General features: G+C 47.2%; 1 protein-coding gene across 4 annotated transcripts in view; it reads left to right on the top strand.

Moving 5' to 3' along the window:
- The window catches only part of LOC119436151 (trithorax group protein osa-like), a 53,849-nt gene that overhangs the window by 32,932 nt on the left and 2,635 nt on the right, over positions 1 to 18,282 (top strand). Inside the window, exon 9 of one of the 4 annotated variants that reach the window (XM_049655727.1) lies at positions 13,076 to 13,277. The exons of 1 other annotated variant lie outside the window; for it this stretch is intronic. The gene's annotated coding sequence lies outside the window, so the exon portion shown is untranslated. Of the gene's footprint in view, positions 1 to 13,075; positions 13,278 to 18,282 lie in introns of those variants that run through there. 2 more of the 4 variants (XM_049655740.1, XM_049655736.1) reach the window with 2 other exon arrangements.

The following is an 18,282-nucleotide window of genomic DNA, read 5'->3' as shown; positions in this document are numbered from 1 at the left end:
AAGGTTGCCCAACATCAAAAGAAGAATGAAATTCTTCTAAGATGCGCAGAAGCTGCGAACACTGAGCTGGGGTGAGACCATCGGGAATAGATGAATCGAACACACCTGTGTGCAAAGGGTCGGACGTAGAGAGAGAACCGAGCGTGTTGTAAGTGGCGCACGACGTGGCTTCGGGAATATCCGTAATTTGTACGTCGTCGATCACCTCCACATGGCCAAGACATTCGCCTTGAAGCAGCATCACGGGGTATGAAAAGGGGTTACAGACGAAAATTGCTGTGGAGCCCTGTTTGACGTTCACAGTCGCAAAAGGTAGCAGCAGACCTTTTCGAGTATAAAAGCGGCCAGACGGAGAAAGTAGGGCGACGGCGTCAGAGAGGCTGCAGCAATGCATTGAGACAATCACTGACGAGTTGAGAGGAACGCAGGTGTCGTGCCTGACAAGCAGTTTGTTCGCAAAAGAAGCATTATCGGCAGGCGTCATATCTGAGATCGGCGACAGTTCTAGTTCGGCCCGTGCGCAATGAATAACAGCATTGTGGCAGGCGAGAAAGTCCCACCCCAGGATAACTTCGTGGGAACTCGAAGAAATCACAATAAATTCGATGGCGTATACAACGTCCTCGATGAGAACACAAGCGGTGCACGCCGCTAGCGGATGAATAAGCTGTGCGCCTGCTGTGCAGAGGGAGAATCCGGCAATAGGCGTCGCGACCTTTCGAAGGAAGCGACAAAGCTTGGCATCCATAACTGCTACAGCGGCTCCAGTATCCACGAGGGCATATGTGCGCACACCGTCAACTAATACGTCTATCACATTGGTTGGGCTACGTTGAGGACTCTCCCGTTTCGACGACATCGCAGCCCTTGCCTCAGGGACTGCGACGATTAGTTTTCCTCATCCCGAGCTCCAGGACGAGGCTGCATCGGTGATGGGGAGCGTCAGCGTGGGGAAGGTGAGTGGCAGATGTTGGCAGACTGGCGGAATCGTGGTGACGCAGCCCAAGGTTCGTCGTTGTAATATGGGCACGGAGAACCCACCATAGGACTTGGTGCATATGGTGCAGTGCTAGGCGACTGCACCCGACTACAGTGGCGTGCGACGTGGCCTGCGTAGCTGCATGCAAAACATATAGACCGACTGTCCACCGTACGCCACCGAGTCGCTGCGGCAGGTCCCATCCATGTGGGAGGATGCGTTGGACGTGGCGGCTGGTTAAGTGATTGCACGGTAGGCTGTTGTCGGGGCATAGCGAGGACTTCGGTGTACGTGAGAGGTCCCCGTTGCGGGAGTTGTTGAGGCTGGGTGACGACTTCCGCGTAGCTGAGTGGCACAGTCATCGGTATCTGTTGGGGCCTGGCCATGACTTCGGCGTAGCTGTGAGGCGCCGCCGCAGGAACATGCTGGTGGTGTTCAGGCAAAACGTCGTTTATTTCTTGCGCTATGGCGCAGCGAAGCGGAGGCGCAAAACTCGGGCGTTGGCGCGTGTACCGGCTGCGGCTGTGCAAAATCCATCAACGAGAGTTGTTCTCGCGGACGAACGCATTCATTTCTGCGAACAAAGCTGTCTGGTCGGACATGGCATTCAAACCAGCGAGGTGTTCGTCACGCGGTAGAGATCGACGGGCCAGTGATCGCTGCCTGCGGAGTTCGTCATAGCTCTGGCACAGTGTGATAATTTCGGCCACAGAGCCAGGACTTTTGGCCAGCAACATGTTAAAGGCGTCGTCTTCTATGCCCTTCAGGATGTTGCGAATTCGATCGACTCCACCATGGTCGAATCGACTTTCCTGCATAGGTCCAGGACATATTCAATATAGCTGGTGAATGTTTCTCCTGGCTGTTGAGCTCGTTCTCGCCAACTCTGCTCGGCCCGCAGCTTGCGAACAGCAGGGCGACCAAATACATTGGCGAGGGAAGTCTTAAATTCGGACCATGTCTGGAACTCTCCTTCATGGATGTTATACCACAGGCTGGCCACTCCAGCGAGGTAGAACAGAACATGGCTGAGTTTGGCCGCTTCGTCCCACTTGTTATGGGCGCTTACCCTGTCGTACGCCGTGAGCCATTCGTCCATGTCAGTGTGGTCCGCTCCAGTGTGGATAGGAGGGTCGCGATGACGAGGTACCCCGGGACACGCAGTGGGTGCGGGAGGAGGCGTTTGATGGGAGGCGTCTTGGGGCATGGTAGATGGTAGGGTGCGGGACCGAAGTTCCAGGATGATTGTCTGAGGGTACCCAGCACACTCCACCAATTCTAAAGGTGTTTATTTGGAAGAGCTCGGAGCGGAGCAGCGCAACGTCGACGGGCAGGGCAGTCGCAGCTTCCCAGCACGAGAGCCGTTGCTGAGCGAGAGCGCTCGACCCACTAGAGTTTAGAGCGAGTAGCGCTGAATCCACTAGTGTGTCGCTCTTCACTACCTTTTTACTTCTGATTTTCCAGGCAGCGAGGGTTAACTTTGTGTAGTTATCTAACCTTGGGTATATTATATGAGATTATAGCGGTGATGCATGGCTGGCGTCTGCAAGTATCTTTCCAACCTAGTAGCGTCCCCTTGTTTGGCTCGGTGGTGGGTGGCCACCATCGCCGCAAAACTACTCAAAGCTTACATGGCAAACGCCCCCCCCCCCCCCCCCCCCCCGAAAGATCGCCCCTAAAAAGGGCATGCACCGAAGCACCTTTCCAGTTCTTTTTGAAAGAAAACCAAGACACCTACCCATGTCCTTCACAGTGAAGACAACACAACCGTAAGAAAACTTACAATTTCTAGTATCTAAATGCCTAGTAAACACGATTTGACCTAAATACAAAGCATCAAAGATGGCTAGTGGAGACCTCCTCCTCAAACTGACCAAGAAAGAACAAGTCAAAAAACTCGCTGAACTCGCCAGTATCAGTGACATGAACGTGACAATCTCTCCACATCGCTCGTTGAACGCAAGCAGGGGAGTAATATCGGAAGATTTCCTGAACCTTAGTGACGAAGAGCTCCTTGAGGGATTCCAAGATCAAAACATAATTAAGGTACAGAGAATAACAATCTGACGAAACGACCAACAAATCCCCACAAAACATGTGATACATTTGCAACCAGTACTGTGCCTAGTTCACTCGATGCAGGATACTTGAAAATCGACGTCTGACCATACATACTGAACCCGAGGTGGTGCTTCAAGTGCCAGAGGTTTGGGCAAGCCTCACAATGGTGTAGAGGTAAAGAAACATGCGTGAAGTGTAGTGCCAATGACCACCCCTCTGACAACTGCAATGCTCCAGCACAATGTGTCAATTTCAAGGGAGACCATCCAGCTTACTCACGGAGCTGCCCTTACTGGAAACAAGAAAAAGAAATCATCGCAATCACCATAAAAGAAAAAATCTAATTCTATGAAGCGAAGAAAAGGCTAGGGCACTGACCTCAACTAAGGTATGCCAGTGCGGCGCGGCAGGGGGCAGCGCCACACCGGTTTCAGGAGTCTACAGGGTCCGCACGCGGTACTCCTGTAGAAACTCCATCCACCCCCTTGGTGGTAGCAGCCAGTGCTGCTCCATCAACATCAAATACGGGCTGACAGACCGCATTGTCGCAGGGCCCAAAGCTGAACAGAACTCCAAGGCCCGAGACATGCGTTTCGGCGCCTGGCTCTTGATCGTCCAGTGCCTTGGAGAAGGCGATGGAGGTCGACCCAAAAACCCCGGCGTCATCGACGCTAAAAGATCCGCGCTCCCTGGAGCGTAGCTAGAAGGACAAACTTCTTGTAACTGCGCTGAAATAGGGACAGGTAACCTGAACGGTTACTGCCCTTAAGAGTAATAAATTTTTCTAATACATGTCACCTACAAATTCTAAGCTCACATGCATAAGTAAACATTTTCAGTGCCTATAAAATGGCTATCATCATTCATTGGAATTCCAGAGGCCTGATCCACAATCTAGGTGACATCAAAGAGATAATAAATAAGTTATCGCCAGTAGCATTCTGCCTTCAAGAAACAAACCTAGGCCCCAAAAATACACATTTTCTTAAAGGTTTCCCTGTCTTGCGTAAGGACCGCGAACACTCCAGCCATCTATCTGGAGGAGTCGCAGCGATATTGTTGTGCAAGGCGGCATCCCTACACGGAAAGTTTTACTAAATACCCCGTTCGAAGCTGTAGCCGTCACCGTTTTATCCTATAAAACTCACCATCTATTTCCTGTACATTCCATCACATACCCATTTCACAACCCGACACCTGGAAAGTTTAACAGACCAGTTTCCGGAGCCGTTTGTTTTAGTAGGAGATTTTAATGCACACTGCACCCTTTGGGGCTGTGATAAAACTGACCAAAGAGGGTAACTTATCGAAGACTTCGTTTTAACAAATAACATTTGTCTTTTGAACTCAGGTGCACCGACATTTTTCACCAAACTCCCGTAATTTTCGTTGCCTTGATTTAGCCTTTTGCTCACCGTTTGTTTTACTGATTTTAAATGGGAAGTACTAGACACCTCATATGGCTGTGATCATTTACCTGCCATAATCAAACTCTCACCAATGCTGCCCATTATACTTCATAAAGGGTGCCGTTGGAAATTAGTCCTGGCAGACTGGTCTGTTTTCACAGAAAGTGCCAGGCTGGAGGAGCTTATTACGACAGACCTAAGCATTTATAAAATTAATGAAAAATTTACTGAGTGTATAATTGCCGCAGCTGAAAAGGCTATTCCTCAATCTTCTGGCATTGTTAGAAAGAAGCTGAATCCTTGGTGAACACATGCATGCACAGAAGCAAAAAAGAAGCAAAATAAGGACTGGGGAATCTTGCGTAGATACCCAATGCATAGCAACTTCCTCAATTTCAAACAAGCCAAAGCGAGAGCTTGATATATTCAGAGACAAGCTGAAAAATTGTCTTGGCAAAAATACATATCTACAATTAATAGCACCATCACATCCAAAAGGATGTGGGAACAGGTCATGAAGTTTAGAGGGGACTACTCATCATACACGATACCCTTACTTAATTACACCTTCAGGAACTCGTACAACACTACAAGAACAAGTGAATATACTTGGGCAACACTTCTATAATGTCTCCAGCTCGGCAAACTATTCAAACAGGTTCTTAAAATACAAACTGTCGGCAGAAAAGGAGATATTGCCAACTGCTTGTGCGTCAAAGGAAGAATACAATGCTCCATTCACTTTATAGGAACTTAACAGGATACTCTGTGTTGGTAAAAACGCAGTAGGTCCTGACCGCATCCATTATTCCATGCTTGTACACCTGTCCAAAGTTTCGATAGATGCTCTCGATAGATAGTATTTGCGTGTGGAATTATGCCAAAAGACTGGAAAAACGCAGTAGTTGTGCCTTTTTTAAAAGCAGGTAAATCCCCCACATCCCCAAGCAGCTTCTGACCCATTGTCTTGAAACCTGTTTAGGTAAATCGTACGAAAGTGTTGTATATGTGAGATTGACATTCATTCTTGAAATGCAGAACCTAATTGATTTTCATCAATGTGGGCATAAAAAAGGCTGTTCAACGACTGACCACCTCACCCGACTTGAACATGACATACGTGAAGCATTCTTACACAAGTAGTACTGCCTGACGGTTCGATCTAGAAAAAGCATATGACACCACTTGGAGATTTGGAATCTTATGTGACCTCTCTGCTTTAGGAATCCGTGGCAAAATGCTGAACTCTCGCTGATTTCATGTCCAACAGAACATTCCAAATCCGTCTAGGTACTGTGCTCTCGCGCATATTTATCCAGGAAAACGACGTGCCACAAGGTTGCATACTTAGCACAACACTCTTTATAGTAAAAATTAACTCCGTTAACAAAGTCATTCCCCCCTCTGTTATGCGCTCCATATACGTCGATTTGCAAATAGCATGCAGCACCTCAAATCTACCAACATGTCAAAGGCAGCTCCAGATCACAATAAATAAGCTAATACAACGGGCTGACACAAATGCCTTCCGCTTCCCTACTGAAAAAACTGACAGTGCTATTGTCGCAAAAAACGAGGACTGCGCTTAGACCCGGTTCTAGAATGACGTGGCACTGCCGCTAAAACAAGAATATAAATTCTTGGGAGTAATCTTTGATAAAAAACTAAACTTCTTGGCTCATATAAAGACAACAAAAGTTAAGGCAAATAAAGCGTTAAATATGCTGAAAGTGTTATCCCATAAACACTAGGGTTCCGACCGAATGTGCCTCTTACGTATTTACCGGTCTGTTGTGTGTAGCCTTCTGGACTACGGCTGTGTAGTTTATGGCTCAGCCAGACAGTCTTGCATTCGATGACTGGATCCAGTACATAACCTTGGACTGTGGCTGACAAGTGGTGCATACAGAACATCAACTGTCCGAAGTTTATAGACTGCAATGAGCCCCCATTACAGCAGCGCAGAGCGTTACTTACATTTTCCTACATACTAGAATACAGTCATCGCCACAACACATATGCTGCAACATCGTCACACAGTGCAATTCAGTTACACTATACAAATAAACCGAACATGATTAGGCCGCTTATCCTGCGATATGAAGAATATTGTCAGGATTATGACATTCCTCATGATGTCCTCCAGGTTGCGAAAAAGCCACAACGATTGCCCCCGTGGCACGACTTCACACAGTAATAAGACTGGACATTAACACTCCTAAAGAAACGAGACACCCCACACGAACACATTATACAAGAATTTTGCACTCTTCAGGATAAATATCAAGATTACATGGAATTTTACACTGATGGCTCCAAAGCAAAAGAACACGTGGGTGTGTGGGCCGTAACAAAAAATTGGGAAGCAAGTATTCGATTACCAAAACATGCCTCTGTTTTCACTGCTGAAGTTTATGCTGTAAAAGGTTATCACTGACAAACACAAAAATACAGTCATCTACACTGATTCCTTAAGTACACTAAAGGCTCTTCATCTGAAATCTGAGTGTGAACCCCTGCTAGGGGATATTTTAAACATGGCGACTCTTAACAAATACGGGAGATCAATTAGTTTCTGCTGGGTCCCAAGCCACGTTGGGATGCCGGGTAATGAAGCAGCTGATAGATGTGCATCAACAGCAGCGTACCAAGGCATAAAAAACACAACACTCCCATATAAAGATAGTATCAGTGCGATTAGGACGGCCTTGACATCAAAATGGCAACACGAATGGCACCACTGTGCAAATAACAAACTACATCTTACTAAACCCGTACTCGGGGACTCCGGAACGTTTTTGGGAGTGGGGTGGGGGCAAGTATTGTCGTCTTTGTATGTTGTTTATTATTTATTTCTCAATATTTATTATTTACCTTACATTTTATTATTTTAATTAGTATAACTTTAATGACATCAATTATTATTGTTTTAATTCAGTTTAGCCGTATTAAATTTTATATTTGCATCCTCACTTATTCTGCATTGGTATACAGTTTACAAATTGTTAAGTTTCAGAAGTACTGAAAACCTGCGCAGACCGCGCAAATGACAAAATAGGTTCGAAAGCTACGAAAAATAATTTTTAATATTTCTGCATTCGCTTCCGCAGTGAAGCAAATGTGAACTGACACAAGGTCACAAATGTGATACAAGTAGACAAAAAAGTAGGCACTACGTATAAACCTATTATCGCATATTGACGAGTTTCATGGCTGCAGCATGACAAGAGGACGTTGGGCAGGAGAGTTCAAAGGAGGCCGAAGGTCGCTGTTTGTTCTGCCGTTCTAGACACGAACTCCTTCATAACGGCATTAAAGTGCAGTTCCACAGCTCTCTTCTTGTGCACATGGAGAGGGAGAAGGTGTGTCAGCCCCCTCTGCATCATTGGATTGTGGAAAACGTTTTTTGCTCGCCTCAGAGCACTGAAAGATCGCTCTCCTGAAGTAGCTGATGCAGTTACAGAAAACACGAGTAGCAGGTATCAGACAACCCGGTCCATCATCTTACACATATCTGCGGACTTCCCCTGCGTAATCTGTAAAATGCATTCACTTGCAGCAGGAGCGTTGGGAGAAGCACGAGCTACGCTGAATACCTGCTGACGTCAAAATCTGCAGTGTGTGCTCCTAAAAGCTCATTTAGGTCATTTGTCGCGAAGTTTCGACCTTCAGCGGCGTCAGTCAAAATGCGCTCGAGGCTAATCGGCTGCTCCTTGCCAGGCTGTTCAAATCGCCGTCGGATCTTGCTGGTAATACGATCGATAGTGGCAAAAAAAATTTTCTGTGACAACTTGCCATCAAGCGCTACAGGCTCCTCAGGCTTGTATGTGAATTGAAGCCTTCTGGGCGGCTGGGAAACTCTGAGCACACGAGGGTCCTTTAGACTTAACTCTGTTGCTCTTCAGTTCGTCCGCAGCATAGGACGTCAAATGAGGCATCAGACCATAGCCTTGACAAGCAGTCACAAAGAGCCTCTGCTGCTTCTTTTGCTCCTGCAGTGCGCTAAACTTGGGCGTTGAAGCATCCTCGCTAAATCCTCGCATGGGCCAAACAGGGCTAGAGAAAGGTTGATACCCAATAAAGTTTCGAACTTTTTTAATACTTTCTCATATCCTTTTATGGCTGTCTTGCTGGTGCCACTGAGATAGCTTTGAACTGAGGATACTCGATTGTAGCTGACTGATAGGTTTCTGTTCAGTAGTGTGGTAAAAACCTCGCTGGCGTAACCTATATCTCCTTGCCCGTGCTCCTCCTCCTCTCTTCCTTCTCCTCTTCCCTCCATCGCCGAGGCGCGCGGTAGGCGGCGTTACCAGAAGTCTACTGAGCTGCTGATCTGCAAACTGCCGTTCCAGCACCTGATGAGGGAAATCGTGCAGGACTTCAAGACCGACCTGCGATTTCAGAGTTCGGCTGTGATGGCTCTTCAGGAGGCTAGCGGGAGACACGCGCAGCTCTCATTGGCGTTCCAAAACTATTGGTAGGCGGGGTCACGCGCGACACACTCATTCATTACGTCGCAGTGACTTTGAGCTGCTGGCGTTGTAGCTACGCTCACTCGGCCGCTACGGTACCACGTGTCTAGGCGAGGATTTAACGGCTGCTTCGCTGACGCTTAGTCGCTCAGTCTTACGGGGCGCCGGCCGGGCTGTCTGTGCGTGTGCTGCGCAACAGGCTGAATCCAGTCATCCAGTATAGATATCGCTAGATGGCAGGCTGTGAAATCTCAAGCAAAGGCAAAGCTGGCTGCTGAAGCACCAGAGCAAAGGGAGGCCAGATTAGCACGTTATAGAGAAGCTTACCAAGCCTGGAAGCGTGCATTAATGAAACACTCTGTGCATAGTCTTTGCAAAACCAAGCCAAACAGACCTTTCGCTCGTGATAACTAGGTTTGCAAGAGTTAAACCTTAGCCATTTTTCTTTCTATTCCAGCGCGGCCGTAGCCAGGCTCAGCGCGCTACCTTATCTGTGTCTCTCATCTAAAATGTTGTGCATTCCAACCTCTACTAACATAATACATAGTGCCAGTACGCATTGACGCACATACGCGTACATATTAGGGGCTCTGTTGCATATGAATATTTACACACTAACAAGATATAACAGCCGCTAAATGTCACTGTGTGTTGTTGAAACAAAAAAAATTGTGCTGGAAGATCTAAGGGGAATGTGCGAGTGTTGCTGCAAAGAGGAACCACAAGCTGCCCGGCCTTTTGGCTATCCATATATTGTGCGCGCGAACCTGCGTGAAGTTAACCTCTTCTTAGGTCACCTTGAGTGTGGAGTGTGTGCGGCGCGAAATGACAGCATCGGATAGCTGCACATAGGCGACTCTGTGGGCCTTGGCAGGATTTTGTCAGGGGGGGGGGGGGGACAAATCCCCCTTTTGCACCCCCCCCCCCCCCCCCGCCGATGCCCATGGCCGTGACTCGGGTGTAGACCGAAGAACTCGGGTGAAAGCGACAATGTGGTAAGCATTGTGCAAGCTCTGCCAAAGCACATTTATTGGGCACCGTGACCGAAAAAAAAAAAAGGAAGAAAAAGAAGCTGGCAGGCAGCATTCATCCTTGGCTGTCTTTGTAGAGCAAGACACAGAAGGAGACTGTGCACTTCACATGGCATAGTGCCGTGCAATGGCCTCCATCAGTCGCAAGAAGGGTCACGGCAGCGCTATCGCCCGTTGGACAGCCACCACATCCACCCGAGGTAGGACTCCGCGAGGCCCGGCGCGATTTTCCGCCCGCCCCTTATGAGCCGGGCCTTGACCTTCTGCCAAGCGCTTTCGATGTTTTTTGTGTGGGTGCCAGTGAAGGGGTCCATGAAAAACTGGGAATAGTTCACTGTCCTGTGCGACAGGTTCATGTTTACACCATGGCTGTCCACTAAGCTCTGCACGCACTGGTACGCCGCCCACTCATCACTAACAATGGTGGTCCCTGGCCGAACGTTGGCAGCGATGATGGCTCCCAGAGTGCCAGCGTATCGGCGGTCGACTTTAAAGAGTCGCAGTTCTTTCGTGGCCGCCCAGACCATACCGGAAATCCTGGGGCCACGGTTAACGCCACCTTAGTTGTTCTGCCGATGGGGCGGAACATTGTCCCCTGTCATAAGGCGACCACGATTGTACTTCTGTGTTTTCCTCTCAAGAGGCACTTGTCGACTTCGACTTCTTCGCCAGGTCCACCCATCGGGGGCTGCTCCAGGAGCTCGGAGCAGCACACCTCTCGGACGTAATTAGTCCAATTGGTAAATGTCTGCTTGGAAATCTCGCCATTATGCATATTCCTGGCGGCACTCACAGGCACCTCTTTGGCCATGCAGTAGGTCATGTAGAGGACCTGTGAGCGAGACAGGTTCCGGAGTCCCTGCCCGTGCTTGGTGAGAGGAAGTCATGTAACCACCAGGAACGGTTCATTGAAGTAGTTGTATGCCGACTACGGATTGGGCACACACACCTGACACACAATTTTTTACTTAGAAAAGAAGACCCACCAACATGTGGGAAGTGCCAGGGACCGCTAACAGTTATGCAAATTTTACTGACATGTACACACATTGAAACACACAGACGAAAACTTTTGCAGAACTTATACAAGTCACACATACCTTTACATCCTGCTTTAGCTTTAGGAGACGATCCACTAGTACCATTACCTGACGTGCTTAAATTTTTAGACACCAGCTTTTTAGACAAGCTATAGATCAACACAGCTTTTGCTGTTTTTAAATTTTAGTTTATAACACCCTGGTGTTTGGCGCAGCGTAGCCTTAAATCGCTTTTGCGCCACTAAACCCCATTAAACTATCTTGGCTTTTAGGTGCCCCTTAGTTAGCGCATTCTACCTTTCCTTTGGTCAGCCTCATTTTCTCTTGCCATCAACATCACGTCATCCTCCAGTCTCCTTGCCACACTCGCCTTTCCTCGGTATGTGACAAACATTGCCTCTTGAGCATTTGCAGCTATGTTCATAACTCCATCTCTTCCTTGGATGCAATCATTCCAAATTCTCTTTCCTTGTCACTCATTTTCACTCTGCACATCTATTTGAGCATTTGCTCTTGCCAAAGGCAGCAATCATATTGCTGCTTTGTTGATGTAGCTCTCAGCTCCGTTTATCTGGAAACCACTTCAGCCTTTCTTGACCTTGACTTTGACATAATAAAAATATCTCTTTCTACTATCATTGCTGTGAAAGGAATGCCTGTGTGATACGCACAAGCATCAAATGGTACACAACTTGGATAAAAAAAAACAGTAAACAGGTTATTCTTACAGCAATGCATTATTAGGAGCAATGGAAGTTTGGAATCATGTGGCAACTGTCAACTACTTAAAGTACTAATTTAATTACTGTCATGGGACATATGTTCCCTGTCAAAAAAAAAAAAAAACAATTGACTCCAATTGGGAAATCTCCAATTGGTACCAATTGGAAAATTTCCAATCGTAAATTAGTACATAACTGGACCAATTGGACCAACTGGAATGTGACCTATTGGTTTTTGTTGGAGTGACCAATTGCACCCAATGGGTACCAATTGGTTCGAATGACCAATTTCACCAATGGGCAATACCAATACACATGTATACCCCACAAAGCAAACCTAAATAAGATTCCAGCTGTCAGAAACAGGTTTACTATAGGTTTAGTACTGCATGCATGTATAGCTACAACCCATTTCAGTTCTATGTCAGTTTCAGTTTCTTTGAATGGATTCATAAACTGAATTGATTCATAAACTGGAAGTATGATTTCCCAGTTCGTTACATTCTAGTTTAATTCTTATTGGTAGTCCAATTAGACTCAGTTGGGAATGTAAGGTTGGCGTAGCTGGTTCAAACTGGAAAGTTCAATTGGACTCAATTGGTTGCATCCCTGACTCAATCATAACCAGTTGGAACTAGGGATTTTCCAATTGGTTCCAATTGGCTCCAGTTCATTCTAATTGGCAACTCCAATTGGTTTCTCCTCTGACCCAGTTGTAACCAGTTGGAAGTAAGGCTTTTCCAATTGGTTCCTATTAGTTCCAGTTGATCCCTATTGGAAAAGCCAGTCAGTCAATTGTTTTTTTTTTTTTTTTACTGGGTTGTAACTGTTGAATTGAGGCTAGTGAGTGCTCAAGACAGGCTTGTATAGTAGGAATTGCCAGCACTAACACCCAGTTTAAAGAGCTTAATTTCGAACATCTGCTGCGAGACACACAGGTGTTCCATGCAGTTTTGTCTTGCTGTGCACACGGAAGGCATGCAGTTTTGTCTCGCAATGCACACGGAAGGCTTAGTGGGAAAATTATGCATGGAACACAAATGTATTCCAGATACATTTTGGGGATGCATTTCTCAGAATTGTGGTAGTCTTAGTATATGTTTAAATTTACCACTTAAAAAGGAAGTGTAAATTTTTGCAAATAGATGACTCGCTCGTGAGTCACTTGAATTCTCATGCCTGCTGTCTCAATGTTTCTTAAGATAGCCTATAATATAGTCTGTAAGAATTGTGTATGTAATGTCTTTTATGATATGTGGACGAGCCCTCCTTCCCTATTCACCAGAAATAAACTAAGTTTTACCGGTAGCATATTGAATTCAGATCGCTTGCTAAAATGAGTGGTGTGCTTCTCTTTCCAGCTTGCCCAAGCATTGCAATGTTGCCTGGCTAATGAAATGCTTGCGAGAGGCTTTGGGTTTTGAAGGCAAGTGCTCATTGCATTTACACTAACTACATACTTGCAAATATTATTCTGCTTTGAGTTCAGGTAGGTCATATAGTTTGTTTTAAATTTAATGAGAAGCATATAAGGGAATCCAAGGGACTCGATTTTTCATTAGTCACAACCATATGAAAAAACACACAATGAAGCCAGCAACTGGCCAATAAACCATCGTGGCATGAAGAAAAAATTTGAGGCCCTCAATATGCAGTGAGCAACAAGAATAAGGGGATCCAAGGGGCTCGATGTTTTTTAGTCTCGGCCATACAGTGTAGCCATACAAAGTATGTTGTTTCCTTTCTGTCTTGTCCTATGTTTCCATGATATGAAGTTCATGACATCTTCTTTCTGAAGTTTTACGTTCCAAAACCAGTTCTTATTTTGTGGCACGCCGTAGTGGAGGGCTCCGGATTAATTTTGACCACCTGGGGTTCTTTAACGTGCACTACAACACACGCACACGGGCGTTTTTGCATTTCACCTCCATCGAAATGCGGCCGCCGCGGCCGGGATTCGGTCCCACGATCTCGTGCTCAGCAGCGCAACGCCTTAGTTGACAGAGCCACCGTGGCGGGTAGTTCGTGACATCAAAGTAACAGAAAATGAAGCTAAAGAAAGCATAGGCGATGAATTAATTATGCTTAATTCAAATGTAGAAATAAGGTAACGGGGAATGATGGCGAATGAAAAGGTAATTCTTGCTGCAGATGGGGACTGAACCAACATATCTCCCGCATTACATATACAGGGCTTTACCAATTAAGGTGCTGCGGTGGCCATTTCGTCTGCCTACATTCTTGGGTGGGTGCGTGTGCATGTGTGATGCTAACCAGTGCCACTCACGGCCATGGTGACTGATGCGTAACAAGCTTTCTACTGTAGGTGTCACATAGTATGTACATGAACATCAAAGCAGTCATCTGGCCAATAAACCCTTGTATGCTACTTGAAGGCATCAAAGCAGCCATAGACAAGGCCTATGCAATGAGCGTGAAGGATAAGGGGATCCAAAGGGCTCAGAATTCAGCAATTAAATTATAGTTTTACGTGCCAAAACCAAGATCTGATTATGAGGCACGCAGTAGTGGGGACTCCGGAAATTTGGATCACCTGGGGTTCTTTAACGTGCACCGAAATCTAAGTACACGGATGTTTTCGCATTTCGCCCCCATCGTAATGCAGCCGCCATGGCCAGGATTCGATCCTGCAACTTCGTGCTTAGCAGCCCAGCACCATAGCCACTAAGCAACCATGGTGGGTCAGAATTCAGCAATTGAGGATCAACAGAAAGGAAACAAGTACAGATGCCTTTGTTTCCTTGATTTCTTGCCACACCCATTTGATAGATAAGTACAGATTAGGGGGCGAGTATATATCACTTGTTCAGCATTACTTTTGTAGCACCTAGCTGCTAATGGCCATTGTTGACTTTGGTGCCCCCCAAAAAAAGGAGGAAACTATTTTTGCGTGAAAATTCCTTTTCCGGCATAAACGGAAAGGAAACAAGAACAAATGCCTTTGTTTCCTTGATTTCTTGCTACATCTATTTGAAGTACAGACTAGGGGGCTAGTATATATAACTTGTTAGCATTACTTCTATAGCAAAGGACACACGGTTTTCTCTTACCTCCTGACTGGAAGCAATCCTCCGACATGTATATGTACAGCGAAATCTCGATGTGGCAACCTTCAGGGGACCACGGCAAATCATTCGTTATATTGAAAGCCACAAAATTAACCATTTTGCTATATCAACCCATCTGATTATCAGTTGTCTCTGTATGAACTATCCATGAAAACGTCTCTGTTGGCTTTGACCCGCACTATTGCTATTGTAGTGAAGAACAGGGAGCAAGCAGTAGTGGGGCGCTCTCATAGATGTAGGGCGTGAGCGTGAGCGCAGATCACGAGCTCTTGGTGCCGAGACCGTTGCTCTCTTGCGACTGTACTGGTTTTTTGCCTGCCGCTTCCGTCAGTAAATCTCCTTATCAAAGTGGTGGAGGTCCTGGGTGGCGTCATCAGGCATTGTCGGAGCAGTGGTGGGCAACGTCCGGCTTCGGAGTTCCAGGTTTGAAGAGGGTCGCTGCCGCCCTCACCAAGGCGGAAGCGAATTATTCGGTCACCGAAAAAGAGTGCCTCGCGATTGTATGGGCGTTAGGAAAATTCCGCCCCTATTTGTACGGCAAGCCTTTCGACGTTGTAACCGACCATCATGCACTCTGCTGGCTGGCTTCCCTCAAAGATCCCTCTGGTCGTCTCGGTCGATGGGCTCTTCGTATTCAAGAATTCGACATTCGCGTCGTTCACCGATTCGGGCGCAAGCATTCTGACGCGGATGCGCTCTCTCGTTCACCCATCAAATCCGAAGCAGGGCCTCCTTCAGCGGTCGACTTTTCCCTGGATTCTCTGACCATCACCGACATGCCTTCGGAACAGTGCAAGGACCCATGGATCGCGTCCCTCTTGAATGTTCTCTGTGCCTCTTCACCCGCTAGCCAACCCCGTGCCCTTCATCGACAAGCCAAGCATTTCGCAATACGCGATTCACTTTTGTACCGCCACAACTACCTGGAGGACGGACGTAAATGGCTGCTGGTCATACCCAAGCACTTGCGAGCCGATGTGTGTGCATACTTCCATGCTGATCCGCAACATGCCCATGCTGGCGGGCTGAAAACGTATCAACGGCTCCGCCAATGCTACTACTGGCGTGGGATGTACACATTTGTCCGTAAATATATACGGTCTTGTTCTGCATGTCAACAACGGAAGACGTTTAACCATACACCCGGTCAGTTGCAGCCTTTACCATGTCCTGCCCGCCCTTTTGAACGCATTGGAATCGACCTTTATGGACCGCTTCCGTGCTCTGTTGCTGGCAATCGCTGAATGTCGTGGTGGACCATCTGACGCGATACGCAGAAACCGCTCCACTCCCTGCGGCTGGTGCTCGTGGCGTCACTTCCTTCATATTGCGCCATTTCATACTCCGTCATGGAGCCCAACGGGAACTGCTGAGTGACAGAGGCCGTGTGTTTTTGTCCAATGTGATACAAGAGCTGCTCCGCTCGTGTCGTATTCTTCATCGCACATCAACTGCCTACCATCCTCAAACGAATGGGCTCACGGAATGTTTCAACCGCACGCTTGGTGACATGCTGTCGATGTACATTGATTCTGATCATTCCAATTGAGACGTCGTGCTCCCCTTCGTGACTTATGCGTATAACACCGCGACACAGTCTACGACGGGCTTTTCACCATTCTTTCTTTTATATGGCCGTGAACCATCCTCCACGCTTGACAAAATTTTACCGTACCGCCCGGATGCCTCCGAATTCAGTGCAATTTCTGACGTCGCCCAGCATGCAGAGGAGTGTCATCAGCTGGCCCGCTCGTTCACGTCCGACAGCCAAGCCCTCCAGAAAGATCGCCGCGACACCGATGAGCATGTGCTGAGTTTTGCCGTTGGATCCCTCGTCTGGCTCCGAATACCTTTCAACTCTCCTGGCCTCACTCCCAAGTTTGCTGCCAAGTACCACGGGCCATACCGCGTCATCGAGCGCCCGTCTCCCGTCACTTATTTCACTGAGCCAGTCAACCCCTCCTCGGACAAGCGCCGTCTCGGTCGTGACACGGTCCGCGTCAGCCGCCTCAAGCCGCATCACGACCCTCTCATCCTTGCGTCCCCTTGAGTCGCCAGGATGGCTCCCCTTCGCCGCCGGGGTTATTGTAGTGAAGAAGAAAAACAGGGAGCAAGCAGTAGTGGGGCGCTCTCATAGATGTAGGGCGTGAGCGCAGATCACGAGCTCTTGGCGCCGAGACCGTTGCTCTCTTGCGACTGTACTGGTTTTTCGCCTGCCGCTTGCCGTCAGTAAATCTCCTTATCACTATTTTTCTTAGATTACGCCGCCACGCACCATTGAAGCACCGTATAGTAAGAGCGGCGCACACAAAAGAGGCACTGAGGGCGCTGACGCCGAGAAAACCACCGACAAAGAAGCTCCATGTCGCCTCCAAAGCGCAATGTTTCTTTTTGTTTGTTTTTCACATTCCTTGCCGTTGACACCGCAGCTATCGCACTCAAGGCGGACACCTTAACTATTCCAAAGCGCAAGCATGTGTGAACGACATCGTCCGGAAAATGCAACCTTGTGGCATCCACGCAAGCATGGATGCATTACATTTCTCCACACGCATAGCTGGTACGGCCGCAGAATGAAGCGCGAAAAGAAGAGGCATGCACAGAAAGAAGGGCGAAAGAAGAGACACACCTCCATTGCTAGGCGACACTTATCTGGGCGGAACATGTGCTCACAAAACCTGATGTGTCTTCACCTATGCAGTACAAAAAGAAAGTCCCCTCCTTCGTTTTTCTCCTCTGGCACCATCTCAGGTTTTCCTAACCCATGCCTACTGTTCAGGCTGCTGTGAAGGATACACAGAAATCTCAGAATCCCCAGATTTTGGAATTCATAGTACTGAGATATTAACATGACACAAAAAATAAATAACGATAGTTATTCTGAGAAGTTGAGTATTTTGAAGTTTGTAGTAATATTTGTACATTAAACTACAAGCAGTCGGCAGGGGATTTCTGGAATGTTGGTTGATGTGGTGTTTGTAGTAACGAGGTTTCACTGTAATAAGTGTGGCAATACTCTTAACAGTTATCCAGGTTCTTCACTCTTAAAAAAAGTTTGCATCCTTTGGGGTTTATCTTGTCCCACAACAATAATCGTCATGTCTTGCACACCTTTCCTTTAACACTGTGCGTCCGGTACTTGTAGGCCATGAAAGACATGTTCGTTATCAGCGTGACATATCATTCTCTGCAGGAAAGTAGCAAGCACAGAATTTGCAAGAAAGGAAATGCAAGAAAGTGTGCACACTGTTAAGTGTTCTCTAATGCCTTGCTATAGAAGCAGAAAGGAAACAGTTTCTACCTTACGCATAATGCGAACACGTCCCTTTGCACCCAGCATTTATTGAGGGCAATGAACTACTTTTGAACTTGAAAACAGTTTTAAACTTTTTAGCTAAAACAAGCATCCTGAAAATGATTTGGCCAGGATATTTGTATCACGTGCCTATGAGCCCTTGCCTTTAAGGGCCCTCTTGGTG

The sequence above is a fragment of the Dermacentor silvarum genome, chromosome 1 (genome assembly GCF_013339745.2).
Source record: "Dermacentor silvarum isolate Dsil-2018 chromosome 1, BIME_Dsil_1.4, whole genome shotgun sequence".
In the NCBI taxonomy this organism is placed as follows: Eukaryota; Metazoa; Arthropoda; class Arachnida; order Ixodida; family Ixodidae; genus Dermacentor; species Dermacentor silvarum.
Note: the sequence above shows the minus strand (reverse complement) of the source record. Positions and strands in the feature narration are given on the sequence as shown.